Source organism: Lagenorhynchus albirostris, chromosome 2 (assembly GCF_949774975.1).
Source record: "Lagenorhynchus albirostris chromosome 2, mLagAlb1.1, whole genome shotgun sequence".
Taxonomy (NCBI): Eukaryota; Metazoa; Chordata; class Mammalia; order Artiodactyla; family Delphinidae; genus Lagenorhynchus; species Lagenorhynchus albirostris.
In genome coordinates, this window is record NC_083096.1 from 157,314,505 (window position 1) to 157,340,412 (window position 25,908).

Here is a 25,908-nt window from a genome sequence, read left to right on the forward strand (position 1 = left end):
CTCACAGAAGAAACTCTATGCAATGACATCTTGGTTATAGAGTTTGTGGCACATCTTAACATTTCCCTACTTCCTGGACCCTGAATCCATGAGGCATACCCTTAATATTTACTTCAAAGGAAAAGGTTTAAAGTGTGAGAGATTCTGTAATCTGCTTTACACCTACAATTATGTATTACACCTATAATTATAATCATACATCTGCTCATTACATCTATAGTTATATCTTTCCATTTTGTATTTTTCTAACTTTTATCTTCTTTTTTTATCAGTATTACCAAGTACCTATGTATATTATTTATCTTATCAAAGAATTAAAATCTGTTTATTTGTGCTCAAAAAAAAAAAGTGTGACAGAATATTTTCAAATATTGTAAAACCACAACAGGATGTACTACATCCTGTAAAATATAGGATTTTTTTTTTTTGGCTGCGTTGGGTCTTCGTTGCTGCGCACTGGCTTTCTCTAGTTGTGGCGAGCAGGGGCTACTCTTTGTTGCAGTGCGCGGGCTTCTCATTGCGGTGGCTTCTCTTGTTGCGGAGCACGGGCTCTAGGCGCGCGTGCTTCAGTACTTGTGGCTCGCGGGCTCTAGAGCGCAGGCTCAGTAGTTGTGGCGCACGGGCTTAGCAGCTCTGTGGCACGTGGGATCTTCCTGGACCAGGGCTCGAACCCACGTCCCCTGTATTGGCAGGCAGATTGTTAACCACTGCGCCAACAGAGAAGTCCCAAAATACAGGATATTAATCCATAAACATAGGACTAAAGTAATGTATAAGGAGAAGAACCTCTACTTTCTTCTAGCCCACACTAGCTTCAAGAGTCAACCTTCTTTCAGGGTCATTTTCCCATGAAAAAAACCAAACTGTTTTTTCCTTTTTTTTTCAAAGATCAGAAAGCTAGTTAATACCTAAACCAGCCCAGAACTCCAGGACTTATCCTATCACACCTCGCTGCCTCACTGCTAAACAAAAGATTCTTTTATGTAATGTTGTGCCTGGCTTGTGAAGGGAAAACAATAATCAATGAACATTTCACCCTCCCCTACCTCTCAGATTTTCTTGTTATTCAGATCCTAACTCAAAAGCGATCTCCCCAGAGGTTTGCCCTGGCCACCCAATCAAAAGCAGCCACGCAGTCATTCTCTAAGGTCTAGTCCAGTACCTTGTTTTCTTCTTCCCAGCACTAAATCCAGTACTTGAAACTTGTTTACTTTGTACTTGTTTACTTTGTTTTTCCTCCTCTACCCAAGTAGGATGTAAGCTCCCACCAGCAGAAATCTCATCTTTCTTATTTACTGTTGTATCCTCAATGCCCAGAACAGCAAACACTTAAACAGTATTTTTATTAACTTATCCTCGAGGAGGGTATTATTACATCCCTTTTTACAGATGCGGATACTGAGACATAAAGAAGGTAAACTAACTTGCCCAAGGGCACGCTGCTTTAAGTGGCAGGGCTGGGATTTGAACCCAGGTGACCTGGCTCTAAACCAGTGCTCTTAACTACCATTATACAGCCTCGCCAGAGCAGTGTCTGGCACCCAGAAGGCATGCAGAGACTTGTGGGATGAATAAATGAATTCAAGTCTCCACTCCTATTGAGTTTAGGATCTGGTAAAGAGGGCAAGACAGAGACAAAATGAAAGGTGGTATCTGTTTATAATTACTATATTCAAGTTTTAGACTTGAATTTTAAGAACTTTTGGAAAGGCAAAGAAATCCAAGAAGCTGCTATAGCTCCAGCTCATAAGGGAAATAACCATAATCTCAGAGACATAAATTTAGAAGAAGACTGAGAAACTGCTAGGAAGCCAGAGACAAACAGTGATGAGTAAGAGATTGCTAAATGAGGATACCAAAGACCTACAGTCTAGATCCTGCCAAAAGGATCAAACTGTTACATGCTTTAGCAAGGTCAAAGATGTTTCAGTTTGGAACCGATTTTTGGAAGTAGTGTCATTGTACAAAGCCAGGGTAGAGGAATAAGTTATTTGGAGATATGAGGTGGAGGTGTAAATAAGCAATTTACAGAAACTGAATATTGAAAATACATTGTTTTTCTGGTTGGCCTTCAGCATATTTGGGGATTCTCTAGGTTCATTCTTGCTAAATGGCTTTTTTCTGTTACAAGTCTAGGGGTATCTTTGCCTAGCAACTTCTCTGTCCAGTCTTCAATTTAGCTTAGGCTAGAAATAAATACCCTTTTAGATCAGTTACACAATGGGTGGACAATATCAGACTTTAAAAGAAAAGGGGAGGGAATTCCCTGGCGGTCCCGTGGTTAGGAGTCCTCACTTTCACTCCTGGGGGCACAAGTTCAATCTCTGGTCGGGAAACTAAGATCCTGCAAGCCTGCGCTGCCCGGCAGGAAAAAGGGGGAAAAAAAAAAGGAGAAGGGGGAACAAGTCAGTAGAAAAGGAAATACTCATTTCAACTCCAAGTCACTGGAAAATTAAGAACCTAATTTTCAAGAAAAGGAAGAAAAGGTCGTCATCTAAATACAGATAGAGAGACTTCCCTGGTGGTCCAGTGGCTAAGACTCCGTACTCCCAATGCAGGAGGCCCGGGTTCAATCCCTGGTCAGGGAACTAGATCCCACATGCACGCTGCAACTAAGAGTTCGCATGCCACAACTATGGAGTCTGCAAGCCACAACTAAGGAGCACATGTGCCACAACTAAGGAGCCCACTGGTAGCAACTAAGACTCGACACAACCAAATGAACAAACAGAAAGAAGGCAAAGTATTTTTTAAAAATACAGATAGTGGGCTTCCCTGGTGGTGCAGTGGTTGAGAGTCCGCCTGCCAATGCAGGGGACACGGGTTCGTGCCCTGGTCCGGGAAGATCCCACATGCTGCGAAGCGGCTAGGCCCGTGAGCCATGGCCGCTGAGCCTGAGCGTCCGGAGCCTGTGCTCCACAACGGGAGAGGCCCGCATACCGAAAAAAAAAAAAAAAAAAAAATACAGCCAAATGTAACACTTCTACCTATATTAAATTTACTAGAATTGACAAACATACTCAAGAGTCACAATACTGTGACACACCCTCACTCCTAGAATTTCTTTAATGTGAACTGAAACTAATTTTAAAACATCACTATTCCCTGAGAGTTAAGAGGAATAACTTTGGATGATACAAAACCAGAGCTGGAAATAAATCAATGAATATCTTAACTCATTCAAGAGAACTCTAGAGAGTGGACAAACAATGGTAAATTAAAGTAGACTTGGTCTTTGCCTCCATGGAGCTTACAATCTAGAATTACAGATAGATCATAACCAAGCAAGCAAGCAAAAATGTAATTTCAAATTCTGGTAAGTACTAGGAAGAAGGCAAATAGCGCATAATGTTGGCAAATTTATGAAGTGTGGTAGTGAGTTATTTAGATAGGATGGTCCAGAGGTGGCATTTAAGCTGTCACCTGAAGACTATGAAACAGCAAGTCACACAAGAAAGGAAAAGGTCCAAAAGACCAAGAAGTGTCTTCTCCTGATATACATAAGTAGATTTCATGTATATAAACATTTTATACAAACATTTTAGTGTAAGGTAGGGACAACCATAACTAAAGCTATCTGATTAAATTACCAAAATTCATTCAAAACAATTCACAGTTCTACTTTGAAGACCTTTAAAACTTCATTGTGTTTACACATAGCTTTTCCCATTTCTAACATTTCTTCCATGTCCACGCTCTAAAAATAGTATGGAAAGTACAACAGATAAATATCACCTTGAAAATCAACTTAGCACGTTTTACATGTTACAAGTATTGGGTTGGCCAAAAAGTTCGTTCCGGTTTTTCTTTAAGAAGTTTGGTTTCTGTTCAAATTAAAATTTCCCCCAAAGGAAGTTTTGTTTCTTCAGCAGTACTTCAGCCTACTCTTCCTGGACATACTGTTTCATTCAGAATAAAACAGCGATGTTCCTACACCAACAATATAAAAGAATCCACCTATTTTACAAGTAGTACTCAGCATGTTAGCAGGCAGAAATATAGGATCCAGTTCCTAAACTTCTAGTTAAGGGCTGGTATGATCCAAATACCCTCAGCTTTCCAACATCCTTCAGATGACATGGTTTCATATCCACATTATCACCCTGTTTGCCACTGAATCAATTCCAGTTTGTCCTCCTTCACTGGGATACTCAGAACTAAATGTAATTCACCAAATTTGGCCTATTATAAAACTATTTAGACACTACTAATGCATCCTAAGATTTCTCTTTCTGGCAGCCACACTACATGTTGATTCAGAGTGAGATGAGTCACTAGGCCCTCAAATCCTTTCTCATAAACCCTTCTTCAGCTGCAAGATATCCTCCTCCTCCATCTTGTATTTATACTACTGTTGTTCTACCCTCCCCCCTTTTTACTTAAAACCCAAGTGTAGAATTTCGAACAGCCTTCTGAAATGGTTTCAGATATAATTCTGTCACTTGGAGGAAGGGTTCATCTTTAAACTCTTCTGCAGAGCCACGTAAGAGGGTAATTTCCAGACCCACCATCCTTTTTAAAGCCCAAGCCTTCTCCACCAAGCCACTCGTCCTTGCAAGAGCAGATACATTTTAACGTAAAACAAAACAAAGGCCTTAAGGTATATAATTACATGGCTTTTATGTCATTAAAAATACAGATCTTATTTTTCAACTCCAAGCAACAAGAATAATATTGGCAGCGAGGGCCAAAGCAAGCTTCTCTAAATCAAAGACTCTCAAAGATAAGAAAGAATTCAATTACTCCTCTCCCCTTCTCACTCCAGATTGTTAAGTTTCTTCTTAGTGTCCCTAGTGACTATGCCAGCATTGTGCTTGGCACATGGTAGGTGTCTTGCTGAATTCACCAGAAGAAACACTTCGGTAGTTAAATTTAATACTGTTTGCCCCATGTTTGGAACGCTGTGGATAGGTTACATTTGGCAGGAGACTGAGCTCCTAAAACTAAGTAGTGCCAAATACAGCTTCTCAGTGGGCTGCCCTGGGGCTCCAACCTTGGCAGCCCTAAATGGTCAAGCTACTGGGTTGGCCAAAAAGTTCGTTCGGATCTTCCGTTAAGATGTTACTGTTGGGTCATATGGTAGTTTTATTTGTAGTTTTTTAAGGAACCTCCATACTGTTCTCCATAGTGGCTGAACCAATTCACATTCCCACCAGCAGTGCAAGAGTGTTCCCTTTTCTCCAGAGTGAAGTAAGTCAGAAAGAAAAAGACAAATACCGTATGCTAACACATATATATGGAATTTAAGAAGAAAAAAAAATGTCATGAAGAACCGAGGGGTAAGACAGGAATAAAGACACAGACCTACTGGAGAACGGACTTGAGGATATGGGGAGGGGGAAGGGTGAGCTGTGACAGGGCAAGAGAGAGTCATGGACATATACACACTAACAAACGTAAGGTAGATAGCTAGTGGGAAGCAGCCGCATGGCACAGGGATATCGGCTCTGTGCTTTGTGACCGCCTGGAGGGGTGGGATAGGGAGGGTGGGAGGGAGGGAGACGCAAGAGGGAAGAGATATGGGAACATATGTATATGTATAACTGATTCACTTTGTTATACAGCAGAAACTAACACACCATTGTAAAGCAATTATACCCCAATAAAGATGTTAAAAAAAAAAGTTAATGAAGAGAGAAATAAAAAAAAGATGTTACTGTTTATTTTCTTTCATAGAAAGAGGACTTACTACTAATCAAGCAAATAAAACTTTAAGGCAAACATACTATAACCTGAAAACAAAACAACATAAAACATACCCACAAAACACACACACACACACACACACACAAAACACACCCACAGCCTTCCTAATACATAAAACCAATTCAAAACTAAGTCCTTTAAAGCTCTCTGAACCCATGAAAGGACACAGGAATTGAGTTGGGCCAGGGAACTATTGCATATGGTGAACAGTCTGATCTCTGGATATCTACACCTAACTGTTTTGAATGACTCCACTGCTGTAACTTAATATCTGTACAGGGTTTTGCTGAGCAAACCATTTTTTTTTCCTTTTCTCATTTCCATTAATATCAAACTTACTATCTCACAGGATATTCAATTTTCTCAAGAATCTTATGCACCTTAAAGAGCATAATCACAGCATTTCTCATGGTTTTAACTCTCACTTCAATATCCACATCACAACCAATTTAAAAACCAAACAAAGTACTAGGCATTCTTTTAAGCACCAACCTTTCTCTAGCACCACCTGTTTCCCTGCAGCAATGAAGCATACAGAGTTGCCTCTTTTTTAAAAAAAAAAAATAGATCTTTATTGGAGTATAATTCCTTCACGATACTGTGTTAGTTTCTGTTGTACATCAAAATGAATCAGCCACATGCATACATATATCCCCATATCCCCTCCCCCCTGAGCCTCCCTCTGACCCTCCCTATCCCACCCCACTAGGTCATCACAAAGCACTGAGCTGATCTCCCTGTGCTATGCTGCTGCTTCCCACTAGCTAAGTATTTTACATTCAGTAGTGTATATAAGAGTTGCCTCTATCTTATTTTCTTACATTATTAGAATATATTAACATCATGAAACTTTCATCACTAATTCTTACTCCAAGGACTCATGACTAATTCAAGGAAGGAGTATTACAAAGGAACAACAGTTATTTTAATCTGTTTAATTTGGGTTACAGGACCCAAATAAGATCTAAGCCTAGAGAATTTCAGGACAGGATCACTAAACACCACCCTCTAAAGGTTAACTAAATGGTGACCTAAATGGGAAGGAAATCTAAAAAAGAGTGGATATATGTATACGTGTAACTGATTCAGTATGCTGCACAGCAGAAACTAACACAACAGTGTAAAGCACCTATACTCCAATAAAATTTAATTAAAAAAAATGAAAAATAAAAAAAAAAACTAATAGTCAAAACAATGGATAAGAACAATCAACTATGGAAATCTTCCCAAGAAATAGCCTTCCAAAAAAAAATGCAAAAATCTCACCATAAGACTTAGAATCCTTTTAGGCAAGTCCCTAATTTAAGATGTAAAATTCCATAAGATACACTGACATACTGAAATGTATAACATCTATGACATGATTTTATAAACACACAAATTTTAGTAATGAATGAATACTGACGGGGAAAATGAAGCATGGGAATTTGCGTCTTCTTGTAGTTCAGAGGAAAAAAAGGCTATGATTTAATGACTATAACATACATACATACATATATTTATTTATTTAGGCCATACCTCGCAGCTCGTGGGACCTTAGTTCCCTGACCAGGGACTGAATCCGGGCCCTCGGCAGTGAAAGCATGGAGTCCTAACCACTGGACCACCAAAGAATTCCCCGAAACAATTACTTAAAGAAAAAATATCCACCTAGAAGTAGGGGGACCAGAGAGTTCAAATCTAAAAGTTAACATAGGGCTTCCCTGGTGGCGCAGTGGTTGAGAGTCTGCCTGCCGATGCAGGGGACACGGGTTCGTGCCCCGGTCTGGGAGGATCCCACATGCCGCGGAGTGGTTGGGCCCGTGAGCCATGGCTGCTGAGCCTGCACGTCTGGAGCCTGTGCTCCGCAACGGGAGAGGCCACAACAGTGAGAGGCCCGCATAACGCAAAAAAAATAATAATAATGAAAATAAAATAAAATAAAAGTTAACATACAGTGTATATAGTCCAATAAAAGACTACTGCCCTGCTCTGGCTGAGACAGGCTAGGGGTGGGGGTGTGACATTTGTATCTAGCAATTTAAGGTTTCCAGGATATTTGGCTTGACAATGGGGAACAGGACTTTATCAATAAATTGGGACTATCCTGAAAAACCAGGACTCATCATTTCTTCAAGGAGGACAACTCAGCTACCCTGATTTGATGGACTTACTATTTAAGAATGTCTAGCCCGGGCTTCCCTGGTGGTGCAGTGGTTGAGAGTCCACCTGCAGGGGACACGGGTTCGTGCCCCAGTCCGGGAAGATCCCACATGCCACGGAGCGGCTAGGCCCGTGAGCCATGGCCGCTGAGCCTGCGCGTCCGGAGCCTGTGCTCCGCAACGGAGAGGCCACAACAGTGAGAGGCCCGCGTACCCCCCCCCAAAAAAAAAAGAAAAAAAAAGAATGTCTAGCTTCTCTTGCTCTGTATTTTAGAATACGTTCATCAAAGATCCTTCTATTGGGTTAGCCAAAAAGTTCGTTCGGTTTTTTCCGAAAGATGGCTCTAGTAGCACGTAGTTTTTGTTTTGTTTTGTTTTGTTTTGCGTTACGCGGGCCTCTCACTATTGCGGCCTCTCCCATTGCGGAGCACAGGCTCCGGACGCGCAGGCCCAGTGGCCATGGCCCACAGGCCCAGCCGCTCCGCGGCATGTGGGATCCTCCCAGACCGGGGCACGAACCCGTGTCCCCTGCATCGGCAGGCAGACTCTCAACCACCGCACCACCAGGAAAGCCCCACGTAGTTGTCTTTAACTTCATTCAGGACAATCCTGTTAGACTGCATGTGACAGCTGTCATATCAGTGTGCATTAAGAAAAAAAAATTATCAAAATTGGTGAACTTTTGTGTAGCCATTTTAATATTGAAGATGGAAGAAAAAAAGCAATATTTTCAGCATCTTATGCTTTATTATTTCAAGAAAGGTAAAAACATAACTGAAACGCAAAAAAGATTTGCACAGTGTATGGAAAGGGTGCTGCGACTAATCGAACATGTCAAAAGTGGTTTGCGAAGTTTTGTGCTGGAGATTTCCTGCTGGACGATGCTCCACAGTTGGGTAGACCAGTTGAAGTGGAAAGCAATCAAATCGAGACATTAACTGAGAACAATCAACGTTATACCACGAGGGAGATAGCCGACATACTCAAAATATCCAAATCAAGTGCTGAAAATCATCTGCACCCGCTTGGTTACGTTAATCGCTTTGATGTTTGGGTTCCACGTAAGTTAAGCGAAAAAAACCTTCTTAACCGTATTTCCTCATGCAATTCTCTACTTAAACATAACGAAAACATTCCATTTTTAAAACAAATTATGACGGGCGATGAAAAGTGGATACTGTACAATAATGTGGAATGGAAGAGATTGTGGGGCAAGCGAAATGAACTACCACCAACCACACCAAAGGCCAGTCTTCATCCAAAGAAGGTGATGTTGTGTATATGGTGGGATTGGAAGGGAATCCTCTATTATGAGCTCCTTCTGGAACACCAAACGATTTTTGTTTTAAACACTTTTTTGAGGACTTCCCTGGTGGTTCAGTGGTAAAGAATCTGCCTTCCAATGCAGGGTATATGGGTTCGATCCCTGGTCAGTGATCTAAGATCCCACATGCCGTGGGGCAACTGAGCCCACGTGCCACAATTACTTGAGCCCACACCAGAACCAGAGAGAAGCCCGTGCACCGCAACAAAAGACCCGATGCAGCCAAAAATTTAAAAATAAAATAAATACTTTTTTTGGCTGCACCTCATGGCACGTGGGATCTTAGTTCCCCGACCAGGAACTGAACCCGTGCCCCTTGCATTGGAAGGGTGGAGTCTTAACCACTGGACCGCCAGGGAAGTCCCAGAAAACTAAATGATTAATTCCAACAAGTACTGCTCCCAATTAGACCAACTGAAAGCAGCACTCAACAAAAAACATCCAGAATTAGTCAAAAGAAAACGCATAATCTTCCACCAGGACAACGCAAGGCTGAATGTTTCTTTGAAAACTGTTACAGCTTGGCTGGGAAGTTCTTTTGTTTTCTTTTAAATAATAACAGTAGATCACCTTATTCTTTTTAAAATAATATTTATTTACTTTATTTATTCTTATTTCTCTTGGGTACATACCTAGGAGTGGTATTGCTCAGTCACAAGGTAATTCTATGCTTAACTTTGTAGGGTACTGCCAGACTATATTCCAAAGCAGCTACACCATTTTACTTTCCCACCAGCAGTGTATGAGGGTTCCAATTTCTCTACATCTCCAACACTTTATTATTGTCTTTTTTATTATAGCCATCCTAGTGTGTGTGAAGTGGTATCTCATTATGGTGTTTTTTTTGTTTTTTTTGTGGTACGCGGGCCTCTCACTGTTGTGGCCTCTCCCGTTGCGGAGCACAGGCTCCGGACGCGCAGGCTCAGCAGCCATGGCTCACAGGCCTAGCCGCTCCGCGGCATGTGGGATCTTCCCGGACCGGGACACGAACGTGTCCCCTGCATCGGCAGGCGGACTCTCCACCACTGCGCCACCAGGGAAGCCCTATGGTTTTTTGTTTAATATTTATTTGGCTGCGCCAGGTCTTAGTTGCGGCACAAGGGCTGTTAGTTGCAGCATGCAGGATCTAGCTCCCTGACCAGGGATGGAACCTGGGCCCCCTGCACTGGGAGCGCAGGGTCTTAACCACTGGACCACCAAGGAAGTTCCTCATTATGGTTTTGATTTGTAATTCCCTAATGACTAACCGTGTTGACAATCTTTTCATATGTTTATTGGCTATTTGTGTATCTTAGAGAAATATCAATTCAGATCCTTTGTCAATTTTTAAGTTGAATTATTTGTCTTTTTGAGTCGTAAGGCTTTCTAAATTATGGATATAGATCCCTTATTAGACATATACTTTGCAAGAAGTTTCTCCCAATTTGTAGGTTGTTCTTCCATTTTCTTGACTCTGACCTTTAAAGAAAAGGGATTTTGTTAGTTTTTTTTATAAAGTCTGATTTATCTTATTCTTTTGTTCCTTGTGCTTTTGCTGTCATATCTAAGAAGGGTTTGCCCACGGTCACGAAGATTTATTCCTAGGTTTTCTTCTAAGAATTTTATAGTTTTAGTTCTTGCATTTAGGTCCATGATCCATTTTGATTTAAATTTTATGTTATAGTGCGAGGTAAGGGTCCAACTCCATTCTTTTGCATGTGGATATCCAGATGTCCTAGTACCATCTGTTGAAAAGACTAGTCTTATCCTACTGAAATGTCTTGGCATCTTGGTCAAAAAAAAAAAATCAACTGACCATAAACGTGAGGGTTTATTTCTGCATTCTCAATTTTATTCCATTGATCTGTATGTCTATGCTTATGCCAAAACCACAGTTTGATTACTGTAGCCTTGTAGTACATTCTGAAATCAGAAAGTGTAGGTTTTTCAACTTCCTCCTGCTCAAAGACAATTTTGGCTATTCTGAGTCCCCTACATTTTCATATGAATTTTATTTTTTTTAATTAATTATTTATTTATGGTTGCACTGGGTCTTCGTTGCTGCACTCGGGCTTTCTCTAGTGGCGGTGAGCAGGGGCTACTCTTTGTTGCGGTGCGCGGGCTTCTCATTGCGGTGGCTTCTCTTGTTGCGCAGCACGGGTTCTAGGCACACGGGCTTCAGTAGCTGTGGCACAAGGGCTCAGTAGTTGTGGCTTGCAGGCTCTAGAGCACAGGCTCAGTAGTTGTGGCACACAGGCTTAGTTGCTCCGCGGCATGTGGGATCCTCCTGGACCAGGGCTCGAACCCATGTCCCCTGCATTGGCAGGCGATTATTAACCACTGCACCACGAGGAAGTCCCAGAGAAATACAATTCATTCTTGTATATTCATCTTGTATCCTGTAACATTACTGAATTCATTTAATAGTTCTAATAGTTTTCAGTGGATTCCTTAAGATTTTCTACATAAGATCATATCACCTGCCAAAAAGATAAGTTTTACTTCTTCCTTGCCAAGTTAGATGGCTTTTATTTCATTTTCTTGCCTAACTGCCCTGGCTAGAACATCTGGTACAATGCTGAATAGAAATGACAGAAGTGGACATTCTTCTCTTGTCCCTGAACTTAGGGTGAAAACATTCAGTCTTCCTTCCACCTTTAAGTACAATGATACCTGTAGGTTTTTCACAGATGTCTAATATCAGACTGAAGAAGTTCCCTTCTATTCCTAGTTGGTTTAATATTTTTATTATGAAAATATGTTGGATTTTTTTTTTACTGTATTTATTGAGATGATCAAGTAGCTTTGGTCCTTTATTCTACTGTATTACATTATTTGATTTTCAACAGCTACCATTTAACACCTGTTTTTAAAATAGGTCTTAAAATTGGTCTTTTCCCTGTTTATGGATCCCTAACATAACCTTAATAGAAGAGGAAGAGTCTCTGAGGACTGACCCCATGTAGGCCTGCACGCCCTGTCCCTTGCCCAGGCCCCAGGACTGTTGTCTCTGCTCTGCCAAGAGGACAGCATACTTTTCCAGATCAGATGGCACTATATTTGGTAACTGTTGGGTAACACAAGAGTGCTAACCAAATAAATTTAACAATTCAGGATACCAAACCCAGGAAGCGACAAAATTGCCTGGTAAGAGATCACGTCTGATTTGTTCTCCATTTTATGCACAGTGCTTAGCCACAGAATGGACACTTGGTATGTGCTAATGAACAGGCTCTTTCACACTTTCTCTTCATCACACAAGCAGAAATAATAAAAGATCAGTTCACCAGATATTAACAATACAATCCAAGAATAAAATTAAGTACGTATCACAGTCCTAATCACTACAGCTAAACTAAAAGTTGAGCTCATTCGTATTCCTTGTACATTTTCCTCAAAGGCAGAGAAGGCCAAACTGATCTCAATGTTAGGGAGACACACTTCATTTAGCAGTGCCAGGTTAGAGTGAAACTCCACCGCCAGCAAGTCCAGTCAAGACAGCCCTGCTCTCAACAGTCACTGAAGGCAAGAAGCAGAAAATTCCTGGTGAACAAAATGACTGAAATAAAGAAGAGACAGGGCTTCCCTGGTGGCGCAGTGGTTGAGAGTCCGCCTGCCGATGCAGGGGACATGGGTTCGTGCCCCGGTCCGGGAAGATCCCATATGCCGCAGAGCGGCTGGGCCTGTGAGCCATGGCCGCTGGGCCTGCATGTCCGGAGCCTGTGCTCCACAATGAGAGAGGCCACAGCAGTGACAGGCCCATGTACCGCAAAAAAAAAAAAAAAAAAAAAAAAGAAGAGACAGATCCAAAAATCAGCCAAGAAAGAAATTCACCATTCATAAAGGGCTGTAGGCAAAGGAGGGGCCTGACTGTGTGCTCTGTGTGCCTCTGGATAGTTAGGGGCAGGAAAGCAGAACTCAGGTGAAATATTAAACACGTTTACTATTTTATGCTTTCCTCTGGAGATTATCCTCTCCTGAGCGAAAGAGGGAGGAAAAGGGAAACAGAATCAAGAGCAGCTGTAGGTATCTCTAGGGAAACACTTTTCCAAGACTTCACCCCCGCCCCTCAACATCCCTGAAGAAATCAAATCAGAGACCCCTTCCTGACAGTTACTCTATTAAGCAGCTCTCTTAAACTATTAAGTAAATCCATAAATATAACACTAATTTCTGAGGTCTTAAAATTCACAGAGGCAAATACCCACATGTGCGCTGAGCACCCTCCTTAAAGGAGAGGAAGGTCCTTTGGGGAGAATGGCAATTTTATTGCTTAAACAACTTAAGGATATAATAAAAGGTTTGCCCTTGCCTATGTTATAAAACCACAGCTACTCTGGAGTTTAGCACTAAAATTCTTAAACTTTGAACATTGTATTCTATGTAATTTGGTAGAACTTGTTTTTAAAATGAGTAATATGTAGGTACAGATGTACATATAAAACATATCTGGGCTTCCCTGGTGGCACAGTGGTTGAGAGTCCGCCTGCCGTTGCAGGGGACACGGGTTCGTGCCCCAGTCCGGGAAGATCCCACATGCCATGGAGTGGCTGGGCCCGTGAGCCATGGCCGCTGAGCCTGCGCGTCCGGAGCTTGTGCTCCGCAACGGGAGAGGCCACATCAGTGAGAGGTCCACATACCGCAAAAAAAAAAAAAAAAAAAAAGACATATCTACATAAGCACATGCAGCAAACTATTAATAGTGGTTACCTCTGTGGAGCAGAAAGGAAGACATGAAGAGGAAGGGGGAAGGAGAAGGGAAAGACATGAAATGGGGCAGACAGGATAAGAGCATGTGCTTCTTACTTTACATATAAATATTTTCAGCTAGTGAGTTTACAGGTGACTTCCCCCTAACAGTCTTTTACAAAGTTGTTGACATTCATAGCATTAATGGTGTTAATTCTTTTAATGTGGAATCAAACATCTACCTACTTTCTTCTAAGATATTTTAAAAATCTAGCCTAGTAATTTCCACAAGACCCTAAATAAATAAAACTGTACTTTATTCAAAGTCCATTTCAGGAAAACTTAATTACAATGGAATTTTTCCCCTCTTTTATGACTTTAAAGAAGGTTAAGAAAGGCCAGCCTTATAGCCAGCTGGGCTCTATTTTTTTTTTTTTAGTGTTTTTATTATGGAGGCATTGATTCAAACATAGACAAAAGTAGAAAAGAACAGTGTAAGGAACCCAAGTACATCCGTCTTCCAGCTTAAAAAATTATCAGCTCTTTGCAGGTGGGCTTAATTCATGGTCAAAATCCTAATAAGTCTGGGTGGATATAGCCAGTCTCTGCAGCAATTTCCCCATACCTTTTCCATAAAAAAAAATTAGAGAATCCTTCCATTAAAAAATCCAGACGTGCAGGAGTTCCCTGGTGGTCTAGCAGTGAGGATTTGGCACTTTCACTGCAGAGGACTGGGTTCAATCCCTGGTCAGGGAACTGAGATGCCACAGCTGAGCGGTGGGAAAAAAAAAAAAAAAAAAAAAATCCAGACATGCAATGAGGGGACCCAAAAGGCTCACCTCTACATGCTTCTCCATGTGTGCTCTGCAAATAAGTCTAAAAGGAGAATCATTTATCAGCAAATAACAATGACTGATTTCAGTTCAAACACATTTAAAGTAAATTCCAAAGTGCAATCTTAAACTACCTCCTAATTACAGGACGTGAGTAGTCCAAAATACCATTCCCACTGTGTGTTGTTTCAGCAACTTGTTTTTAGAAGTGTGACTACTTCATAACAACTGAGAAATTATTAAGAGAGGGGAGAAAATACACATTCATAAACTATATTCTGGGGTTAGCAAGCAAAAAAAGCTAAAGCTTCTACCTCTGTGGAGTCCGGAAGCCACTGTGAAAATTCAGAGCTCACTTCAACCGTTTACTTGGCATTTGGGGGATTATCTGACACTGTAATTTGTTTACCAGTGTGCTTTTATCCTAGCCTTACTATCAACTTCCCTGAAAATAACCTTTTTATTAATGGCAGCATATATTTTAGTTAACTTATGCTAATAATGGACGTGTTTACAAAACAAATTCTCAATTGTTCTTCCTATTGGTTGTTGTCAGGCTGGAAAGAATTCAGAGGAACCAGCTCCAAAAACTTCACAGAAACAATTCAGCACAGGGACCCCTATGTTCAAAAACTGGAGAGTGAAGGGAAGCCAATAAAGCCCACGCCCTCAGAGAAACAGTATCTGGCCTTCGGTTCTTGTGTCAAGTAACTACAGCAACAAAAGGCCCAACTCTTGTGTACTGTTTTCACTACGTAAAAAAAACTAACTCATGTTATTATCATGTTAGTTATCCATTGACACAGATAATTTTTCTAAGTGTTTTCTAAGTGAGTATTAAGAAGCTTCCCTGAGGGTAACCTCTGAAGCATTTATTGGGTTGGCCAAAAAATTCGTTCAGTTAATGAATAAACTGTTCGATAAAGTTGGTGGTGAAAATGAAGAGTGTACTTAAAACCGAACGAACTTTTTGGCCAACCCAATAGTTTAAAAGTACATCAATTAAGGAATGGCAAGCCTCACATAAAAATACACATGGATAATTTATAATAATAAAAGAGCTTTTTCCCCCTAGGTCAAGAATACTGCCAGTGTGGGAAGTACTGGCCAGATGGATAAGCCAGCTCTTATCCACAAAGGTTCAATTCCAAGTCCTCCAAAAGTCAATCTCTGTCCTTCCTTTGCCAGCCCTGATTTCTCTGGACAGCAAACAGGAGCACTGTGTTATTTGTCTCTTAGAAAATTCGTAATAAACTGCACAGCAAAAACAGGAAAAAATGAGGACTCTTTGCCATCACTTCAAACTTGAGGAAAATAAGTAATTCCTTTCTAACAGTACTGCTACTTATGTTGGATGCTTTGGGCTCCCAAATGCAAAACAGACCTGTTCTGACAGAGTTCTTTTCCAAAAGCCACCAGATACCTGTATTCTGTGGGTGGGCGTGGGGACTGTGGGCTCCTGTCTAACCAGCAGGGTGCCCATCCTACCTCAGAGAGAGTCTTCTTGACTTCCCTCCTTTAGAGCCCAAGCACCAGTCATCAACTAATAAATAACAGATGTCATTCTAGCCTCCTGTTTGGCTGTTGAAAACTGCTTTCTTCCCTCTCCTATCAGGACCTCTGATCAGGGCAGAAGTGATCTTCTTCATTGCCACTGGTGAGCAATGAAAAGCTAAAAATAAGTAAATAAATAATGGCCACCTTAAATGAGAGAAATTTACCAAAACTAAACTTATGCTCCTAATAAACGCAAAACCCCTTATTTGAAGGTGTTTTTAACCTCTCTGTGCCTATTTTTCGTCAATAAAATGAGGATTTGGAACAGCTCTACCAATGGCAAAAAAAACTTAAAGCGTTTACACAAACAGAAGGAGATTCCTCATCCTTACTTCAGCCATGTCCTAAAAATGGAATTAAGTGGTGAGGGTTAAACTTTTGTTTTGTTTTGTTTTTTGCGGTACGTGGGCCTCTCCCATTGCGGAGCACAGGCTCCGGACGCGCAGGCTCAGCAGCCATGGCTCACGGGCCTAGCCGCTCCGCGGCATGTGGGATCTTCCCGGACGGGGGCACGAACCCGTGTCCCCTGCATCGGCAGGCGGACTCCCAACCACTGCGCCACCAGGGAAGCCCGAGGGTTAAACTTTTTGCTTATAGGGCTTCCCTGGTGGCGCAGCGGTTAACAATCTGCCTGCCAATGCAGGGGACACGGGTTCAAGCCCTGGTCTGGGGAAGATCCCACATGCTGGAGCAACTAAGTGCACCACAACTACTAAGCCTGCGCTCTAGAGCCCGCAAACCACAACTACTGAGCCTGCGTGCCACAACTGCTGAAGCCCGCGTGCCTAGAGCCCGTGCTCCACAAGAGAAGCCACAGCAATGAGAAGCCTGCGCACAATGAAGAGTAGCCTCTGCTCGCCACAAGTAAAGAAAGCCCGTGCACAGCAACGAAGACCTGACACAGCCAAAAATAAATTTATTTTTAAAAAAAATTTTTTTGCTTTTAAAAAAGAATCATCCCTCCACTTCCATCCTATCAATTCTGAAATTTACTGTAGAAGAAATCATTTAAGATTTATAACATATTCTACCGCTTTATAAAAACCAGTGCATCTGCCTGAAAATAGCTGACCAGGGACTTGATTACTTACCTGCTGACTGTACTTAAAACTATCACTTGCATGGGGGCAGTTCACCTACACCAAATTCAGGCAGCACCAACCTCACTTGGGAAAGAAGAGTTTCCAGAGCGAGTCAGGGCTCTGCAACAGACTCCGTCAGGCTGAGGGACACTGCTGCTAGCTTCTTTCCATCACACAGCCAGCAAGAGGTCACATTTCCTTCCAGCTCTTCAGAAACTGAATAGTTTCTCTGTCCCAAAGACATGGCAAACTCCACCCCTTCCATCTTTCATATTTTAAAGGAACAGGACCACTACTTCTCAGTAACTTGGAAAGGCAGGAAAAATTCAGTGAGATAGCTATTTTCCATATGGCACAGAATACAGCGTGCCACTAATTATTTCAGGCCTGATTTCCACAAAGGAACAAGAGTTTCATAAGTGTTTCTCTTTGTGTTTTGTTTTTTGTAAAAAACACCAGAGAAAAGATTGAATAATTTAAGATCAAAATGATAAACCTTTGCTGGGAAACCCCTTTATTCATTCTTTCCATCAAACTGCTGTTTCTCCCCCAATCAGAAATAAAAACATATGAAAATCTTAAGATAGCTGGGATATTATGTAATAGTCACAGAAAGCAACATAATTTAATCAATCAATGCTGGAAAATTCTGAAAAATACACACAAGTAATAAACTTAGGTCTCAAGCCACCAGTCTGAAAAAAGCTAGTAAAAGAAAATATAGGCAAGCAACTTTACACACCTATTTCTTCTATTATAAGTATACCTCCTAGAAGGTGGTAAACTCAACTTCATCTGCCTGCACCGTGTTTTAAATATACGGTTTATCTAATAGCAAAAGGAAGTGACTTGGAATAAGAAAGGCATTCTGGGGGACTTTAAGGAAGTAACAGTCTTTGCAGATTTCAGTTTATTCATTTGTTAAAGGTGGTTAATACCGAACACACAACTTCACTTCTAAAGTTTCAGGGGACTTCCCTGGTTGTCCAGTGGCTAAGGCTCCACACTCCCAACGCAGGGGGCCTGGGTTCAATCCCTAGTTAGGGAACTAGATCCCACATGCCGCAACTAAAAGTTCACATGCCACAACTAAAAAAAGAAAGATCCCGTGTGCTGCAACGAAGACCTGGCACAGCCAAACAAACAAACAAACAAAGTTTCAGCTTAGTAGACTGGGCTTCATAAACATAAATAGGACTTCGCATCAAGCGCTGGTTACTGGAAAGGTAAATACACAATCATTTCACAATTTTTTAAATAGTTTTGCTTTCTCATTAAAGCAGGTTTCACAATCTCTGTACTTTACTTTGGTAAGATTATTGTTGAGTATACTCTCCCAAAAAATATCATGGCCCAACAAGTACCGAGAGCATGTTTCTGTTCATTCTATCAGATTTTAATGAATACTTACTCCATGCTAAGTACTCTGCTGGATGCAGAAAACAAGAAAATTCTGTTGTAATTATAGGTAGAAAATATCTTTTCAGGCTCATAATGTGACTTGGGAAGTTTTCTTTTGCTTGTACTAAAGTCAGAAAGGAGGTCACTAATTTTGAAATCTTTTCCAAGTCATATCCCCTCCCTGAATTGAAGTTTTGTGTGTTAAAAATAGGGCTTACAAAAAAAAAAAAAATAGGGCTTACACTTTAGTTAATAATAGTGTATCAATACTGGTTCATTAATTGCGACAAATGTACCATTCTAATGTAAGATGTTAATAATAGAAGAAATTGGGCATAGGGAATATAGGGACTGTTACAGGTTAAACTGTGTCTCCCTAACCCTAAAATGTATATACTGAAGTCCTAACACCAAGCACCTCAGAAAGTGACCTCATTTGGAGACAGGGTCTTTACAGATATGACTGGTATCCTTATAAAAGGGGAAATCTGGACACAGAGATATGTGGCAAGAAGACGATATGAAGAGAAAGACAGCCATCTAATACAAGTCGACGAGCGAGACCTTGGAAAAGACCCTTCCCTCACAGGTCTCAGAAGGAACCAATCCTGCCAACCTCTTTTTTTTTATATATATATAAATTTTTTTTTTTTGGTTGCATTGGGTCTTCGTTGCTGTGCGCGCGCTTCCTCTAGTTGTGGCAAGCGGGGGCTACTCTTAGTTGCAGTGCACGGGTTTCTCACTGCAGTGGTTTCTCTTGTTGCAGAGCACAGGCTCTAGGCGCACGGGCTTCAGTAGTTGTGGCACATGGGCTCAGTAGTTGTGGCTCGCAAGCTCTAGAGCACAGGCTTAGCAGTTGTGGCGCACGGACTTAGTTGCTCCGCGACATGTGGGATCTTCCCAGACCAGGGCTCGAACCCGTGTCCCCTGCATTGGCAGGCAGATTCTTAACCACTGTGCCACCAGGGAAGCCCCTGCCAACCTCTTGATTTTTGTACTTCTAGCCTTCAGATCTGTGGGGTGATATACTGCTGTTGCTTAAGCCGCCCAGTTTGTCATACTTTGTTATGGCAGCCCTAGCAAACTAATACAGGAATTCTGTACAATCCTTGCAATTTTCTGTAAATCTTATTCTCAAACAAAAAGTTTATTTAAAAAAAAAAAAAAAAAGACGAGGTAATGGTGCCCACATCTCACAATTATGAGAAGACCAAAGTAGATAGATAATTGGGAAATCCCTGCTCAGCGGAAAGAGAATCCATAATCCCAATACACAGTAAGCAAACAGCTAGGACTAGAATCCAGGTTTCGTTTAGTGTTTTCCATAATATAATGTTATTTCAAGATGGGCATATAAAAGTGGGTGTAAGTGAGGGAATATGCTGAAGCAAATTATCATTCTGAAATGCCCTGTCCCAAAGGAAGAGAACCTTAGAGAGTCACTTTATAATACTGGGCCAGGTTCTGCAGTGAGTAGTGGCTTTGGCACCAAAAAAATAACTGGGTTCAAATCTTGGCTCCTCCACCCATTAGCTGGACAAGATACTTACTCTCTCAATCTTCCAAACATGACCTACACCTCATAAGACCGCCACAGGAATTAAAAAGTGTACGTAAACTGCCTGCCATTCAACATGTGACTTCACACCTTAAGCTATGTTTAGCTACAACCCTAGAGTGGTGAGAGGGAGATATTTAGGAACTTCTCTGAGAGCAAACAGATTTCACCACTGATTCTATTTTCCTGCTATTAGTAAGCAATCAGATAGCTTCCTACACAGAACAATAATGTGTTTTATAACTTTATTAGCTAAACTGGCATGTGTTGCACTGAAGAGGTGCAGAAAAGCAAAAAAAGGTCAAATTCTAGGGTCCTGACCTTTGTAGAATAAATCCCTTTGCTGCTGGATGGTAGCAGGGAAAAATCAACAGCAAACTGAGGGGCCTTTCATTTAGAACTTACTCATCTAATATTCCCAATGTAGGCAACTTGTGGTATCTTCTCCTGAGAATTTGCTCAATGGGTGTCTATTAGGCTCAGGATCATCTATGCAATTAACCTTTCATCATTAGAGAAATAGAATGAACAGCACAGACAGCAACTTAAATAATCTTCGATTCACCCCAGAGGCTCCTCTCCTATATCCCTAGGGTAGGCTGACGGCAATTTTAGTTACTGTTTTAAATGTGTTACCATTGGGGAATATATCCTTCCCATTTTTTAGAGGAACTCTCAGCTTTCCTGACTTAATAAAGATACTACAGGCTATGTTAACTAATCACCTATGGCCTCCTTCCAGCTCTCATTATGATAAACCTTTTTAAAAACTAAGTTTAACAGCTAATCATCACACAACTATTTTTTTAATTAAGTTATTATTACTAAGACCTTGGGCTGAACCAGTGGTATATATTGCAATCACCTACAGAGCTTTTTAAAAAGTCCATCTATCAAGATTCTTATTCAGGAAACCAGAACAGGAATTCCGATCCACTGGTTTACGGACATTCTTTACAGATTCCAAGGACTAGGACTGTGTTCTCTCTTCATCCCACCATCGATACACAGAAAGCCACTGCTTACACGGAGTTGTACATAAAGCTTGTTCTACATAAAGTCTGTTTACAACTCTCTTAGGAGATAAGTTGTTGGACATCTTTTATAGACGTTAGCCTTTTGGGGATCAAATGAGCTTCCCCAAACAAGTCTATCACACAGAGGTTTAGAAGAGGGAAAAATATATGTTTTTAAATTTACTTCCTTATTTGTTAAACTATCACTGCTTTGAATGATGTTCACAACATGGCAGGGTTTTCAATAACTTTCAATAACTAGATCATATCTATTTATCCATTCCTTCAGAAGTATGAACCCTAACAGCTGCAGTGTCCCATACACATGTAGATACCATGCACCTGAAATGTGGCTGGCCTGAACTGGGATGAGCTGTAGGTATAAAATACAGGATTTCAAAGACTTAGTACAAAACTCAGAATGTAAAATACTTCATTAAGGACTTTTAATATTAATTACATGTTGAAAATAAGAATGTGTTGAATATATTAAATTACATTAAAATAAATTTCATCTGCTTGTTTTTATTTCTTAATGTGGATGCTAGGAAATTTGAAATTCCATGTGACTCACACTGGACTTCTCTTGGATAGCACTGTCCTAAAGGACAACAATGATTATGTCTTTTCAAATGCTCAAGTTCTGAACCTTATCCAATATTAGTCACTTTTAAATTCATCATTTATTTTTGCAGTTTCTAGTCTTCATCCACTAAGACTTTCCTGTTGAGATAACCACCTGATGTCCTTCCATTTATATCTACACTTTACCAGATAAGGGGGAAAAAAAGAGATGTCTTAAATATGCACACAACTCTACATAAGAAACCAAAAATAATTTCAAGATCTGCTATCATTCTGGACCTTACCAGTCACCTGAGTCTACAAAAGAAATCAAGAACCCAACCTTTTGCTTCTAAATCTAAAACGAATTCATTAAGGCACTATTCAAAGCTATCTAAATTTAGAGACCACTCAACTACCCCAAGCGCAGACAGATCCAGACACTGAACCAGAACTCAGTTCAGATACATATGATCAGTGCAACTCCCCTCTCTGGCTCATAAGGAACAGCAATATTAACTACATAGACAAATAGGTCTGATTCTTTTCTGTAACATCTTGTATTTGTTTGTTTGTTTGTTTTTAAAGGAACAAAACTGAATTCATCAGATTTATATATGAAAGCTCCAGCTTGCCATAATTTCAACATTCTAAATGATCTGACTCCTGCCTACTTTTCCAACATCATCTCAAACCACTCTCTCCCAAATCAATCACTCTACCGGAGTCACAAAGGCCTTCTTTCTGTTCCTTAAACACTTACAAGCATTTATAGTCTCAGCACCTTTATACTTGCAGTTCTCACTACATGAACAAACACCCTTCTGCAGTCTAAAGCATGGTTGGCTCCTTTCTCATCCTTCAGATCTCAGCTTGTCACCTAACTCGAAAAGGTATTATTCCTTGGCATTCTACCTAATGACACCTCACTGTTATCTTGTAGTCAAATTTCTTTCGTACACTTAGGAAATATGAAACTATCGTATTTGCCTTCCCAAACTAGAATGTAAGCTCCTCAAGAATGGGGGTCCTGGGGCTTCCCTGGTGGCGCAGTGGTTGAGAGTCCGCCTGCCGATGCAGGGGACACGGGTTCGTGCCCCGGTCCGGGAGGATCCCATATGCCGCGGAGCGGCTGGGCCTGTGAGCCATGGCCGCTGGGCCTGTGCGTCCAGAGCCTGTGCTCCGCAACGGGAGAGGCCACAACAGCGTACAGCAAAAAAAAAAAAAAAAAGAATGGGGGTCCTGTTTGTCTTGCTCATTGCCGGTTATCCCTAGCAACAGAGAACAGGCACAGTAACAAGCACTCAAGCGTCTACTGACTGAATTAATCAAAAAAATCAAAAGCAGCTTTAAAAGACAAAGGATCTTAGAGGGGAAAATCCAGTATACTTATTTTTTAAATTATGCAACTGGCTTCCTATGTACATGTCCTTCTAGTCTTTGTTTTCTAGTTTCCAATACTTAAGTCTCTTGAAGAACTGTCATAGTTCCACATGGTGAAAAATAAGAAGTATGGAAATATCATTATATTTTGCTTGCTGAGTCTGGAGAGAGAAGAAACGCTTGTTATCACTAAGTATTTAAAGATGAAATAAGGCAACAATAATAAAAACACTGAGTATTAGTGAATAGTTGGGACAACTGATTAATGACTTAATACAAAATGTTAGATTCCTTCTTCTTACCATTAACAAAACCAAAAAAAGGTAGGAAAAATCATCAGGATGATGATGCTGTGATAACAACATCCCAGCTGCCTAGAGCACATGTTCAGAATGAAGCAGATTAGAAAATATCTCTAAGGGGACTTCCCTGGTGGTGCAGTGGTTAGGACCCTGCGCTCCCAATGCAAGGGGCCTGGGTTCAATCCCTAGTCGGGGAACTAGATCCCACATGCATGCCGCTACTAAGTGTTCGCATGCCACTACTAAGTGTTCACATGCCACAACTAAGGAGCTGGTGAGCCACAACTAAAAGGAGCCCTCAAGCCGCAACTAAGGAGCCCGCCTGACACAAGACCAGGTGCAATCAAATAAATATATATTTAAAAATATATATATATCTCTAAGATAAAATTTATAATATAACCAAAATGCTTAAAGTATTGAGGAAGAATTTACACTTCTGGGTAGAGTTTAGAAAGAAATTACTGATAAGAACATAGAAACTAAACAAAACAGACCAGAAAAAGATAATTATTAACAACAGAGAAAACAAAAAGTTGTACAGAAAAAAAAAAATTAACCATACCATACGACATTTGTCTGTGAACAAGCTATACATAACCTTAATACTGTTAACAGTGAATATTGCTCTAACCAAAATTCAATTACAACCAGAGTGACAATAAATATGGACATGTGAGGTGGTCAGAGAATTCTACCACTATCCAAAGTAGAAAATTAATAGATAATACCCCAAACTGAAAAATCTATAAGTAGCAAAATAAGCTTATTATTTTAGAGGTAATACCAAAAGAAACAGTAAAGAGTTGGAAATGATTGCTTCTAGGGACTGAAAAAGGGGTGGGAGGGACTGTTTTTCATAAAAAGCCCTGCGGAGCTGATGGTCTGACATGACTACGTATAGGGTTTTTGTACATGTATTAATAAAAAGTAAAATAAAAAAGGTTTAAATAAATATATAAAATGTTTTTTAAAATTTGAGAAGAAACTGTACTATGGGGGGAAATCAACTGTACGCATAAATTTATTCATGTCCATCACACAGTTACCTAACACATGGAAAAATGAGAGAAAAGCCTGTTTACCAAAAAGGAACTAGTTAGATAAATTATATGGTACATCCAATGATGAAATGCCATGAGTCATTTAAAACTGCAAACAGAGAAAACTTTTCTTGTTAACAAGAACCAAGTGACAAAAAACACAACTCCAATTTTGATTATATACACACATATCAGAGTAACATATGCATGACAAGGGACTGTTCACCGAACTATTAACAGTGACTGTAAATGTGTCAAGTTTATGGCTGTTCTTTTTCAGTATGTCCAAGTGAATAAACATGTGTTATTTAAAAACTCAAAGTTAGTTAAAATAAGAAAGTAACTGCTGATTCTACAACTTGGGATGGAATCAGAGAGGAGAGCGGCTACTTTATCAGCCTATTTCAGTTTTTTAAACTGAAAGATAAAGATTGTTTAATAAGAACCCAGAACTTCTATTAAGGAATCTTCTGGATAAACAACATAAGACTGGCTCTGTAAGCCAATGAAGTTATTATTAGTTCCTTTTACCACCATGCATTTACCTTATTTGAACAATGATTCGACTTGCACCAGACCCCAAACAGACACTACCTCAAAGAATACTGGCAGTGCCACGCTGGCTTCTCCAATTTACAAAGTCAGGATACAACTCTGGAATGAGAAGAAATAAGCAGTGATAAAATAGCTACCCAAACCTTGCAGACTGCATCTTGAAATACAGATGCTTGGAATCTATAAGCAGAAACTCTCCTCTAGCCCTCAAATTAACTCCAAGTGGACACAGGATTCTCTCCCAAAGTATAGTGGCCTGAGGGTCTCTCATACTCATTTTCATCCACCCAACCTCCTATAGTAAGGTTGGAAAGTATGGAAAGCTAAAACCTTCCTCTTGTAACCTGATACTTTCACTGCCAATATTTCAGGTGCTATGGTTTGCATTATACAAGTTTAATTTGCAAACTCCATAATTCAACCTGGAAAATAACTTCAGAAGAATTAGATGCTTGAAACAAAAAACTTTCAAGTATGCTGAACTAAATTTAACAAATACATTTCAAGTTAAAGTAACTCCCCACACTCATCCCTCAACGCACAAAAAAACCCTTCAGATCCAGTTGTTTAAATATTCCCAGATCCAAATACTACTAACATGGCCATATAGCAAAGCAATGTAGTATTAGCCCAAACAAACAGGAAAACAAAGTTCCAAGATCAGCAAGCTCAGTATGTAATTAACGTCCTCACTCCTAGATTAAAGTTTTTTCGTTCATTCATAATACTGTAAAGTAGGAAGGCACCTAAGAATTACATAATATGAAGACGCGGT

The 25,908-nt window shown here is 40.5% G+C and overlaps 1 protein-coding gene across 2 annotated transcripts in view; it reads right to left on the reverse strand.

Annotated features, from left to right (window-relative positions):
• THRAP3 (thyroid hormone receptor associated protein 3) overlaps window positions 1–25,908 on the reverse strand; it is a 76,444-nt gene that overhangs the window by 20,597 nt on the left and 29,939 nt on the right. The window contains exon 2 of one of the 2 annotated variants that reach the window (XM_060140547.1): window positions 25,124–25,232. The gene's annotated coding sequence lies outside the window, so the exon portion shown is untranslated. The remainder of the gene's footprint in view (window positions 1–25,123; window positions 25,233–25,908) is intronic. The other variant, XM_060140548.1, reaches the window with a different exon arrangement.